Source organism: Cotesia glomerata, unplaced genomic scaffold (assembly GCF_020080835.1).
Source record: "Cotesia glomerata isolate CgM1 unplaced genomic scaffold, MPM_Cglom_v2.3 scaffold_58, whole genome shotgun sequence".
Classification (NCBI taxonomy): Eukaryota; Metazoa; Arthropoda; class Insecta; order Hymenoptera; family Braconidae; genus Cotesia; species Cotesia glomerata.
In genome coordinates, this window is record NW_025404215.1 from 22,516 (window position 1) to 35,363 (window position 12,848).

The window sequence follows — 12,848 nt, forward strand, 5'->3', positions numbered from 1 at the left end:
TTTTTACCTAATCCTTTCCAGTTTTCATACTCATTCTCTTCTTTTGGTTTCTTCTGACACTCCTTGGAAGAATTATCGACTACAAATTTGGTAAGTTTTGATCGGAATATATTAACTCCACCTAAAATGTCAGCAATATGTAATTTTAAAAACTTTTTTACTGTCGTAGGTAATTTTACTTTTTTTTTCAAAGACATTTTCAGGTCTTTAATCTCTGTTTCAACGAAAAGAAAGAAGATGGCCGTGACATAGTCTTAGGTGTGCATACATTTGTCCAGAGTGGGAAATCTTTCATCTTATCAACGAGATCAGCATACAGGCCTGGGACATAATGAGTGTTAAGCTTTTGACCAATAAAAATTGTAGTATTAACTTTTTTACAAAGATTTTCAATCCATGTTAAAAGAGCTACTGACCACCCTTTGTCATCAGTAGCTTTTGATGATAATTCTTCAAAAATTACAGTTTTATCAGGATCGACTTCAACAGAATCAATAACAGTGAGATCAGGATTCCGTTTTGCCACTAATTTTTCTAAATATTTTCTAGCTTCAACTGGAGTAATCATCCGGTCATCTATAGCAATGATTGTATCTTCAAACTCTGTGCTACACACTATTAATATCATCATAAATATTTCCTCTAATTTAGATAATTCTTCGCAATCAATCATCAATGCGACACAGTAGAGAAAAAAAGATTTCACGATTTTATGCAGGGCAGTTTGAAAACACTTCCAACTGCTGACTGCATGAAAGAAAATGTGCTGTATCCAATCTAATGAAAGTACGTGGTTGTAAATTAGCACCGGTGGTTACACTTTCAAACATAAAGTTGATATAATCTTTTAAAGATTTACCATTAAAAGCAATAGACATTGCATTTAAAAGAGCTCGGGATCCATCAGAGACTGCTTGCTGTGGTAAATTAACTTTTCTGCCCATTCAGAAAAGCCAAAAGCAATAAACCTTGCACTATGCTTTTCTGATAGCATTTGATAAACCGGAATAGAAGTATGATCAAAATTAATAACAATTTGATACAGGAATATATGACCAGTTTTTTTATCTCGAGAATCTGACAGTTTTTTTTAACTAATCCACCAGTTGCATCAATACCTATTGATGAGTATTGTTTATGAATTCGCAAATATTCGGCATATGTATGAAATTGTGTTGGATTTGCATAGAAAACAAAGAATGGTGTATCACTAATCCATGAAATAGAATTAACATACGATGGTTCCTGATTCATCTTGCGTAAAGCTAATATTATATCTCGTCGATCATCAGAATGAATACCAAGTTCTTCATCTGTCGCTTCTTTTTTAGCTTCGTGAAGTGTGCCTAAGTTATATAAAAAAGGCGATCCAGTGTCTCCAGGTTTTAAAATGATTTTAGCTTCTTCCTTCCTCCAACCTAGAACACCAGAAAGTAGTAATTTTTGCTGAACTTCTTTGCGTTTTTTACCATTAAGAGGACGTTTCACATCTGCATGCTTGGAATAACGTGTATCCCTACACTTCATGGTAATAACAACAGGTCCGTCATCTAAAGGAGGATCTTTAATAATTCCACGTACAGAATTTAGACAAGAGCGATATTTACATCGTCCAATCATGACTGCATAGTTATTACTTTTATTAATTTTACCACGTTTAAATACAAAAGCACATTTGAGACGGTATTGTTCCCAAAAGGCAAATGAAACAATATTTGTCCACACACCAGGTTCAAAACCAGCGTACTTGCGACCTTTATAAATAAATGGTTTGTCATGTTTTATTAGATTCCATTGCTCTCGTGTAATTGTAACATGGAAATCTTCACACTCATCATCGTTGTCACTCACAGTAGATTCAAGTTCACCATTTTTTTCATCATCATTATCACTGTCATTGTCATTCAAATCATTTGTAGTATTAGAATTATCAGAACTGGCAGTTGAAACATTTAAATTAGAGGTAATTTTTTCATTATTCTGGATAAAAATTCCACATTTTTCTCGAGCAAGTGTTAAAATATTTCTTCTATTTTTTATCGTACATTAATTCTTACAGCTGGGACTTTCCATAAACCTTTTTAATTCATCAGATATATCTTGCCATACTCTCGAGCTATGTTCTGGCAATTTATTGGTATCAAAGTATGTTATATACTTTATTAACGCAGTAACTGCCAAATCAACAGATACCACTGATTTTGCTGGCATTATATTAATATATTTCACACAATATTCTGGAAACAATAAGAATATTCATTAGCATCTAAATAATTAATATTTTCAAAGTGATTACAGCTACTTACTCAACAAACTACATGCATTAAATTTAGTTAAGCACACATTTTTTTTTAATTAAGTGTTAAAAATAAATTAATTATTTTTAATTTAAATAACTATTATAACTTCATCGATAAAGGGAATTAAATTATTTCATTATTGTCAAGTACTGTAAACTGAATGACGAAAAACTTCTAAAAGGCGTGTTAATAAGACAATAGTCGTTTGTCATTTGTCTATCGATATAAACAACGACATAAAGCAAAAATATTTATGGACGAACACAGCCATGTATATTTTTAAAAATATAGACGTTTATTTATTTATTTACACAGGTAGATATATGAGTAAAATTGAAAATAAATGCAATATCTAATTTTCTGATTTATAAATTAATAAAAAATTTATATTCAAGTATTGAAAGTTGACTTCAATAATTAACGCAGCAATTCGATTGTACAGAATGGGAACTTATCGACTTATGATAAGTTCACATCATTTTACTTAATATGATACTAGATGGTTAGTTAATGTCATTTTGATAAAGAAATATTTAGAATTTAATCATTGTTAAAAATAATGTTGCTTTTAGTCGAAATTAAGAAATACAGTAACGAAAATCTTACCATTCAAATCAATATTTACGAAAAATATAAAAATTTTATTTTTGTGTTTAAATTGGTGCCAAAATATATGTGTCCTCTTCATCATGTCATATATAAATAAGCTACAATCAATGGTAGACAACCTGTAAAGTAAGAAAATAATATAATTAAATAATTAATAATGTTTTATTATTAACATTTTATTGTACTTACAAGTCTACTTGGTTTGTGTTCAGCATATCAGTTTCGAAATTCATGATTTCCTCAAAGTTTTGAGTAATTTTGTAAACAATGTTTTAACTAGAAAAAAAATAAAAAGCAATATAGAAACCCATCCAATTTTTTTGAGCAGTGATTTTTGAGTACTAGATTTTCAATCCGGGGTTTATTGAACCCAGGATTAAATTATCATTGTTAGTATATCTATACATTTGATTAATATAGATATAATGATGACGATAATTTGACCTCGAGTATAATTAACCTCGGATTGAAAAACTGGCCTTCAACGATGAAAATCTCATATGTTGATAAACTATTTTATAATAAATGCATAGTATTAGGGTGACTTACAAAAAATTAACATCAACCAAGCGATTTTAATTGAAAAATTGACGAAGCACGTAGTCCCAAAACAACAAAAGATATATGCCATAGTTGCTCCACAAAATCCACTGTTTGTTTTGTATTTTGGAATATAAATACATCCACTTTGGATTAAATCACTGAAGAGTTTTATCAAGAAATAATTTACTGGAAGGTACTCCATTGTCTAAAAAAATAATATGTTTTTATAAAAAATTTAGAAATAAATAAAAATGATACTAAAGTTGACGGACATCAGGCAATTTTTAATAAATTTTTATAATAAAAAGAAAAAAAAAAGTAATCAACAATTAGACTTACAAAAATTTATCGAAATTATTGATGCACTTTTTTATAATTAATTTTGTTCTTGAAATAGATATAAAAGTTTTTTCAGGTGTCTACTAATTTTAGTGTCATAAATAAAAATGAGTATTATGCTATAACATTATATTATAATATCATTATTTTATACTAACTTTCTCAGGAGAAACGATGAATGTTTGTATAAAACTACAAAACTCTCAGTAAAATGTTACAAAAATAATTTTAATGTATAAATAAATTGGAGTATTTTGTTAATTATCTTTCTGTACTCGGACAAACATCCATGTTATTTCTAAAATTGAGAAACTATATATATGTAAATTTAAATTTTTATGAAAACTATAATCAACAGACGAAAAACTGCTTAAATGAATTAAATATATATACAGTAAGTGAATATAAAGTGATAAAATTATCTGGCTACTTTCAACCATTTTAATATCTAGGTTAAATAACTGCTGCTACTTATGTAGTTATCACTACTGCGTAGAAAGAGTAGAAAAATACTTTCAAACTAAGATTTGTTTTTGAAAACAATAATTTTGCGCTTTTAAAAATGTTTTTCATTCCAAAAGTGTAATGAACAAACAGTTAAATAAAAATTAAGATTATTCATTTCTTTTCTTTATAAACTAAACTTTTTCGTTATGACGACTTCTGAAAATCCGCCTTATTGTTTTATAAATATCCAAGTAAAAAAAAACAGGTAATTAACTAAAATATGAATAATAGAAAAAAAGTGATAATTTTCCTTCACTAGTTGAAAAAATTTTCACGTGCCGGTATGAAGAGGACAAAAAGAATAAGATGAAGGTTCACGAAATGTAAACAATAGGTAAACATCTTATTTATTATTTCGATTCCAAGAAATAAGCACTCATTATTATTTAAAGTAATATTAATATCAGTGATAAATGGTGAAATGAGGATTATGATTTTCGTTGAGTTATTTACAGGTATTTAACATCTCATCAGTTCTGAAACACTGAAATATCTCCAATGGACACAGTTAAGGTTAATCAATTTTTACGTTTAATAATTTCAATGTCAAATCATTCCTTTTTTTTATATTCATGAATTTTATTTATTTTAAGCATCCACGAAATCGTTAAAAAATTATATTTACATGAAGTAGTAGGGCTATGTTAATCATTATTCTAATACAATCAAAGTAGTGTATACTATTAAATATTTCTATTTTTATTATAATTGCATTAATTTATATCATTTTAAATTAATTTAATGATAATTTTTTTCGATTGATTAATATGGAAACAGCGAAGGACATCGTCTGTAAATATAGTAATGGCATAGAAAATGATCTGGAGGAATAGAAATAGTTTTATTCGAGCTAACCAAGCAAAGCGAAAAACTAAATCTTGTAAAGACATTATTCGCGTATTAAAATTATTTTTCTGAGTTGATTACTAGACATAATATAATGTAATATTTTACAGAGTACGTTTGAGCCAACGATGCTTCTATCAAAGAACTAACAAGACAACAAGATCCGAGATACTATATGAAGCTGTAACTTTTTTACTAATTAGATTTAAAGAAAAAAAAATGTACAGTACCAGTACTAAAGTTATTATGAATCTATGCAATATTAGTATTTACTATAACTCTTTGTACTTCATGTATTTTTTCTTAAAAATATTTTTGTAAAACATAGGATAATTTTGATATATCTATGGATAGATGCTCTTGCATCTCTATAGATTTGTATGCTGGAAACTAATAAATAAAATAAATAAATATATCTAATTGAGTTGAAAATGAATTTTTGTTTATATATTATTTTTCCACTTGTATTTCGTATTCAAGTCAATTTAGAATATTTTATTTATAATTTTAGTTAATTTTGAATCTAGAAAGAAAAAAGTTAATGAAAAAATAACCATGTGATATACATAACCTATAAAGTGTATCATTTAAACATAAATAAAAAATAATTAATTTTTAATCAACAAGCACTTATCACTTTAATTTTACTGAATACTACTCTTTACACATTACTTGAATTTTTAATTAAAAAGGATATTTATTGATGTTTTGTTTTGCAATTATTATCTAGTTGTCGAATGATTTCTTAGTTTTAATCAAAGTTTCTAGATAGTAACTTTTCCTTCTGTTATTAATAATTAAGTTTGTGATCAATAATTTTGGATCAGTATTATTTAAACAACCACGTAGTTTCAAAAGTTACGCACGGAAGTTTACATGAGTAACCTTGAGAACTGAAAAATCATTAATTTTATGGTAAACAACCACGTGGCTACCATAACCTATGTGCGACTTTGTATTTAAATATTTATAATTAAATGAAATTAGTGTAGTCCTTGGTCGTGAATTAAATTATAATGAATAATATATTTTTTAATAAATTATTATTTTTAAATAATTATACATTTCTTTATATTATTATTTTTCCATCATTATCTATGAGTGATCTATAACCAATATTGATGAAATTTTTAATGACAAATAAATATTTAATAAAGAAATGGAAATTAAAAAAAAAAAAAACTTGGATATATTTTTTAATTTTCTTAATTCGAATTTTGTATTCTTTTATTTATTAATATTTTATATTATATTTTTGTCAATTAAATACATTAATTAAGGTCTTCCAGATTCATACTCATTATTAACCAGAGTCTTATATGATTTAGAGAATCTATAAAATTTTTGAAACGTTATATGGGTGATTCTCTGTAAATGAAAGGCGTCTTAAATCTGTACAAAATTGTCCGACCAAATTATTTTTGATTTTATAAAAAAAAATTACCAAGGGCTACAAAACTATCAGCTTAATGATAATTAATACACAGCCAATTGAATTTTTTTTTCGAGATTTTGGCAGAGGACTTCTAATCTTAGTTTCAATTTTAGGAAATGGACAGTTCAGGGGACTATTATTTCGGTGGTTTACGAATTAATAGCAAAAAAACCAAAATTTATTTCATTTTAGTTTTCAATCCTTCAAATAGAAATATTTTTTTACTTTCGTAATAAATTTTTTTTAGTAACTAAATAACAATTTTTCTTAATAAAAATGCCTGGGACAGCAAAAAATCCCTACAGAGAATCACCCATATATACAACAGAGGTTTTTTAAGTAGATCTTTTTAATATTTTGATTTTTTTTGTTATTTGTACCTTATAAAATTTCAAAAACATTTTTCATTAAGTAATTCACCTTCTATAAATGTAGTTGAGCTGAAATAGTTATTATCATCTAGATATTATCGAATGCAAATATTTTCATCATTCGAGATATAAATAATATTTTTATTATAAAAAGAAAACGTAAATTTATATCAATACATTGTATGATACATTCAGTTATCGATAATAAATTTACAAAAAACATAATTATAAAAAATAATATTTAAGATTATATACAGATATTTTTCTTTACTTAAAACTATAACAGACATAGTTTGAATTCTGTCCAAAAAAATTTTAAACTGTTTGCCCTACAGTCATTGAGTGTCTTTCATCTTTTATTTAAAGCTGCGATTCTTGACATATAAATTAATACACAGTAATAAATGAATTTGATAATTTACAAAAAAAGGCAAATGCAAAAAAATTTCTGTCATCAACTTGAAAAACTACTACTTTCCTTCATATAAAATTAATTTACACAGTAAGGTAAGAGCCCCAGTAGATGCTCAGGAACCAGTACATGATCACTTTATGTATTTGTGTATCTATATTCACGAATATGGTTCCTGAGCATCTACTGGGGCTCTTACCTTATTGCACTTGTAAAAGTAAATATTTTTGATTACCTTATACATTAATTTCATGTTTTTGAATTTTCTAGTGTAAAGCATTTCAAAATTTCAAAAATCGTACATTTCCTACTTCTTCATGCAATAACTTTTGATTGGTAGAAGTGCCAAATGGCCTTTTTATTTTTAATATATGACTAGCAGTGACAGACATTTAATCGTTTAGCTCATTGAAATCCAACGATATTTATGGATGCCCTCAAAAGTTATTGGTTCAACCAGTAGATTTCATCAATGATCATAGTAATATGACGAGACGTCATACTTACTCATCTACCTGTCATTAATACTATACAACTCGATTTTCATGCATATTACATATAACTATGCATATGTCATAATCATGGTGGATGGAAAAATTAATTTCATCATCTTTGGTCATATAATTCTGGATCAATCTGAAAATAAAATTATTTTATTATGACAGAAAGATAAGAAAGATAAGAAAATTTATCCGTCAGACATGAAAATGCCATTAATGAAAATGTAAGTAGACACGTCCTCGGCCTTTTCAACACTCATAATCAAGCGTTTAATAATGTGGAAGGGGAAGTAATTGAAGCATCACCACTATCGTAAAGGATAAGGATATGCTTGCCTTTGTTATATAAGAGTTCCCCATATCATTTTTAGAGTAAGATGCAAAGTATTGAAGAGCAGTATAAGACACGGTGTTTGATATGATAGTAACGTATATATATATATATATATACATAAACTGTTTACTTACTACCATAAAATATTATTAAAATTTCAAATATAAAATTGAGTTGAGATGAATTTATTTCAATTATCACAATAGTTATTCTCAAAAATTCCAATTTTATAATCATAACTATGACCACCATACATCAAATAATGAACATGTTTACTTATTTGTTTATTTATTTTATGAACCCTTAACCTACCTTTTTTTCTACCTTCATAACTGTAGGTAGGAGAAGGAAAAAATGTGTTCGGTCTAAACTGTATGCGTGAGCACATTATTTTATTTATTTAATTTATTTATTTTTTCAATTAAACTGGATACCAATTAATTGCTCCTTCAGAATTTATAATTGTTTATTTTTTTCACGATTAAAACCGCGTTGAAAGTTTAAGCGTATAGTTGACGCATGCGCAGTACATATATTTTGCATACATATATTCAACTAATTAAAAATAGTTAATTAAAGAAAAAATGAGTAATTTCGGAAGAGAACAAACGTATTTTATATACGAACAATCGAAAATAAATATTTAAGAGTCATTATTGACGGAAAAATATTAAAAATTGCAATAGGGGGGCTAACTTGAAGGTATATTTTTAATTAATTTTTTTTAAATAAATAAATGGAGAACAAAAAATTATTAATAGCGAACAATTAAGAACAAACGATGAACAAACGACTTAATAGAAAAAAAAGTCGAAAATAGAAAAAAAATAATTTTTGAGGGGCTAACTTTGGTGACCTGAAAAATAAAGATTAATTTATTAATATTTGTGATGCACCTAGTGCATCCAACAGGTGACGCTACCTGTTATTAGAGCGCTATCTATTATGAGAGCGTGAATTCAAAAGAAATATTCAAATTAGTAAATATTAAATGATTAAAATCAGTTAAATTTTATATTCGAAGTAAATATTCAAATCATTTATTTCATGCTTTTACTCTTACCAGTTGTAATAAACATCTTTTTGGTTAACTCTGTTTTATTTACAAAAAGAAAATAAAATAAAATAAGGGAAAAACATATTTCGGTACAAAAGGACATTGTAACCGAATTTTCAGAACCCATAAAAGGTACTTGAGTAATTCAAGGACTATTTCTCGCCACATGGAATTTAAAACCCTATGAGGAAAAGTCGTAAAAGACACGTGTGAAACTCAATAAACCCTTGTTCTAAAAGTAACAAAGAATAATAAAAAACCATATGTAACTAAACAAAAATAAGATTGTTAAATAACATTTACTATTAAAATCTAACTTTTATATAATATTGAAGTTGAGCAAAATTAAGTTAAAAATAATTAATAATTATTATCTTGTATTTAATTTATAATTAATAATTATTATTTCATTAATGTACTATTAATTTATTATTGAATCATTATTTAATTATTATTTAATTTATAATTAAACGATAATGTCTATTCTTTTATACATGATAATAATTAAATTGACTTATAATTTTATTAGAAAATCCGATTGTAAAATAATAGAAATAATATTTAATTCAAGTTATTAATTAGTCAAACTCAAACATTAATCCAACATATTATAAGCAATATAATATATATATTTTCATGTTATAGTTTATTATAATTTTTATTGTAATTTAATTTCAAGTTAATTAAAAGTTAATTTTATTATAAATAGATTTTAAAAGGGTCTGTTAAATTAATAAAAATAGTTAAATAAACATAATGACTGTATTGCTAAAAGTGTATATTAGTGGTCTAACTTTCAGGCCGATAGGCTGAAATAAATATATATAGATATAGAGAAAATACATGTTAGTATATAAGGATCATTTATATGTAGTAGAAAAATGTGTGTGCTTATGTATTCCTTAGAGTGGAAGTATGTATGGAAGTTATGGTGGGAGAAGAACGGAGTTTGAAGCTCTTCGGAAAAACTATGTAACGACACTTCTCACCGAGAGTTTAGATTGCTAAGATCACGTCATTGTAAACCTCAATTTTATATTTTGAAGCTTTTAATATTTTGTCAACTTGAATAATAAATTGAAACCAACTAAATAATTTTGATCAAAATTAAATAACGTCTAAATAGAATTCTTTTATTTAAAATGATTCCTTTCCCGCACTGAAATCGAGTATTTTAATACTCCCGGGCGAAAGTACTACAGTAAGTAAAGTTATTAATAAATAAAAATAACATCCACTAGATGGAAGCATAACATATTACAATTTTAGGAACATTTAATTTTCGCGGGAAAGGTACAAATTTTGAATTAAACATTTTTTTAATTACAAAAAATGTTAAGATTTTTTTTATTATAAAATCTTTAGAATTAACTATCAAACAACTTTACATGTAAATTTTTTTAAATTATTCATATTTTCTTCTAACTAAATTTTATTTAGTAACAACAGTCAATACTTAAAAGAGCTAAAATTGTTTGGGTTTGCTTTCATCAAAAAAGTCAGCTAATCAAAGTCTTAAGGTGCAATTTCATGCTGACGCTTGACGCTGACTTAGAGCGTCAAATGAGCTTAAATTGAATATAGTTTGTTATGCTTCCATCTAGTGGATATTATTTTTATTTTATTTAAGGTTTTACTTACTGTAGTTCTTTCGCCCGGGAGTATTAAAATACTCGGTTTTAGTGCGGGAAAGGAAATTTAAATATATTTAAATGACATAAAACGTTTCGAGGGTTTGTTTGTTGATCAATTAGAGATTATTTCGATTCTTTTATTTTAATAATATACTAAATCAAATATTAATATAGATATTTTGAAAATTTACAAAGTTAAGCTCTAGCATTTTATCGTTTCGAATTCCCGAGGAGAAGTGAGTTACAAAAATGTCGGTCCAAAATCTCCGACCTCACGTCTCCCCTCCATACTTCACACTTACATACTTAAACTAATACAGTTGTGCTTGTCCTTAACGTTGCGCCTATACATACAATAATACTTATCCAAGATGTACACTAATACTTATTCATATAAATATATATATAGTATGCCAAACTGAGACTTATATAGTTTTAACTAAGGATTTTCTTATTACTCTAAGGTTCTTATATTTTTAGTTTTCATATCTTATTAATTAATTATTTACTAAGTCCTTGGTATTTCATTATAATTGTTTTGTCACTGTAATTATCACAATTACTAGCACTATCCTTATCATTATATTTCAATTATTGTTGTTAATTTTACATTTTAGTTTAAAATTAATATTATTATTATTATTACAGTATCATTATTACATATAATATTTCAGTTCTATAATATTGTTGACATTATTGGACATTCGTAAGTTAATTATTTCCTATACTATTGCTATTTCATTATTTTCGAACATCATTTATTAACGTTTCAAAGTGTTATTACGATAATAAAATGTAATTATTGGTTAATGAATTTCTAAACGTTGCGGCTGTGGTCCGTCTTGTGCATTCTGTATCGCATTTGCCCTGTTCTTCACCCCTTCTTAGGCTCTTGGAACAGTGACACGGGGAAACCACAGAGAAAACCCATGTCGATACATATATTACAATGTGAATCTACTGTTGTAAATACATTAATTAATTAATATAAAATACAATTCTTAGATCAAAATATTAAAATTATAAAGGTTTGTTAGCTATTTATGTAACAGTCAATGTGACTGTTGGTTGAGTTTTACAATTTTCAGTTTTTCTATTTCTTTTATGTTTATATTTTACGACTTTCTAGAAAATATTCGAGTAAGATGTCTAAATAACCAAGAGAACCCTTGAAAACTTCAACACGTGTTTTCCTTTTATGTGTTTTCACAAAGGTCTAATTGTTAGACAACACATGTTGGTCTTATTCAAGTATATATGTTTTTTTTTTTATTGTTTCTAAGAAGTTTTACCCGAGTCTATTTATTATCATTTGGTTCGGAAGAATGTTCAACTAAAATTTACGAGTTACAAAAATCTTCTTGTGAGATTTCAAACTAAAAATGGAAATATTTTATTCTATATATATATATATATATTTTTTTTTATTAAATTATTTTGAATTCGCGCTTCGTTGATTGTAGCGTCACCTTTCGGATTCAGCTGATGGCATTACAAGTTTCGACTGGAGCGCCATCTTAAATTAATGCAGCGTCAGTCAAAACTAAACATTGTTTAGTTTGTAAGAATCCGCGTCAAGCGTCAGCATGAAATTGAGCCTTTAGGTTTTTAGCCTAACAATATACTTGAGAATTTTGTTGGTTTCGTCAATGGGGTGAAAAGCCTTGAAAAATATATTTACCGAGGAAAATTTCGTTGAATTTTCTCTATTCCTCTGATGCTAACTAAAATTTCTTTCCGTAGAGATTTGAAAAGAGCGAAAAAAACAGTTTCCAAAACCTTATGAAGACTTTCCAAAATTGTAACAATATTGTATAGTACGCCATCTAGCAAGTGTCCGCTGATCCTATCCTATTAAAATTAATATTATTAAAAATATTGAACATTTAAACAAACAAAAACTTTTTGCTTTAAAAAGCACAAAAAGTAAAAAAAAAAAATAAGATTATTAAAGTAACAAA

At 26.5% G+C, this 12,848-nt stretch overlaps 2 long non-coding RNA genes across 4 annotated transcripts; one reads left to right on the forward strand and one right to left on the reverse strand.

Moving 5' to 3' along the window:
• Positions 1 to 2,085: 2,085 nt before the first annotated feature.
• Positions 2,086 to 4,079, reverse strand: LOC123274704. 2 transcript variants are annotated; one of them, XR_006511557.1, is made up of 5 exons: positions 3,950 to 4,079; positions 3,459 to 3,657; positions 3,099 to 3,185; positions 2,907 to 3,028; positions 2,086 to 2,237 (listed from the first exon to the last, which is right to left on the reverse strand). It is a non-coding gene; the product is annotated as an uncharacterized LOC123274704 (long non-coding RNA). The 2 variants fall into 2 exon arrangements; XR_006511558.1 differs by lacking the exon at positions 3,950 to 4,079 and adding an exon at positions 3,792 to 3,844.
• A 304-nt stretch (positions 4,080 to 4,383) lies between these two features.
• Positions 4,384 to 5,343, forward strand: LOC123274703. Of its 2 annotated transcripts, none has more exons than XR_006511556.1 (2): positions 4,384 to 4,811; positions 5,076 to 5,343. It is a non-coding gene; the product is annotated as an uncharacterized LOC123274703 (long non-coding RNA). The 2 variants fall into 2 exon arrangements; XR_006511555.1 differs by having other exon boundaries at positions 5,255 to 5,343.
• The last annotated feature ends 7,505 nt before the right edge of the window (positions 5,344 to 12,848 follow it).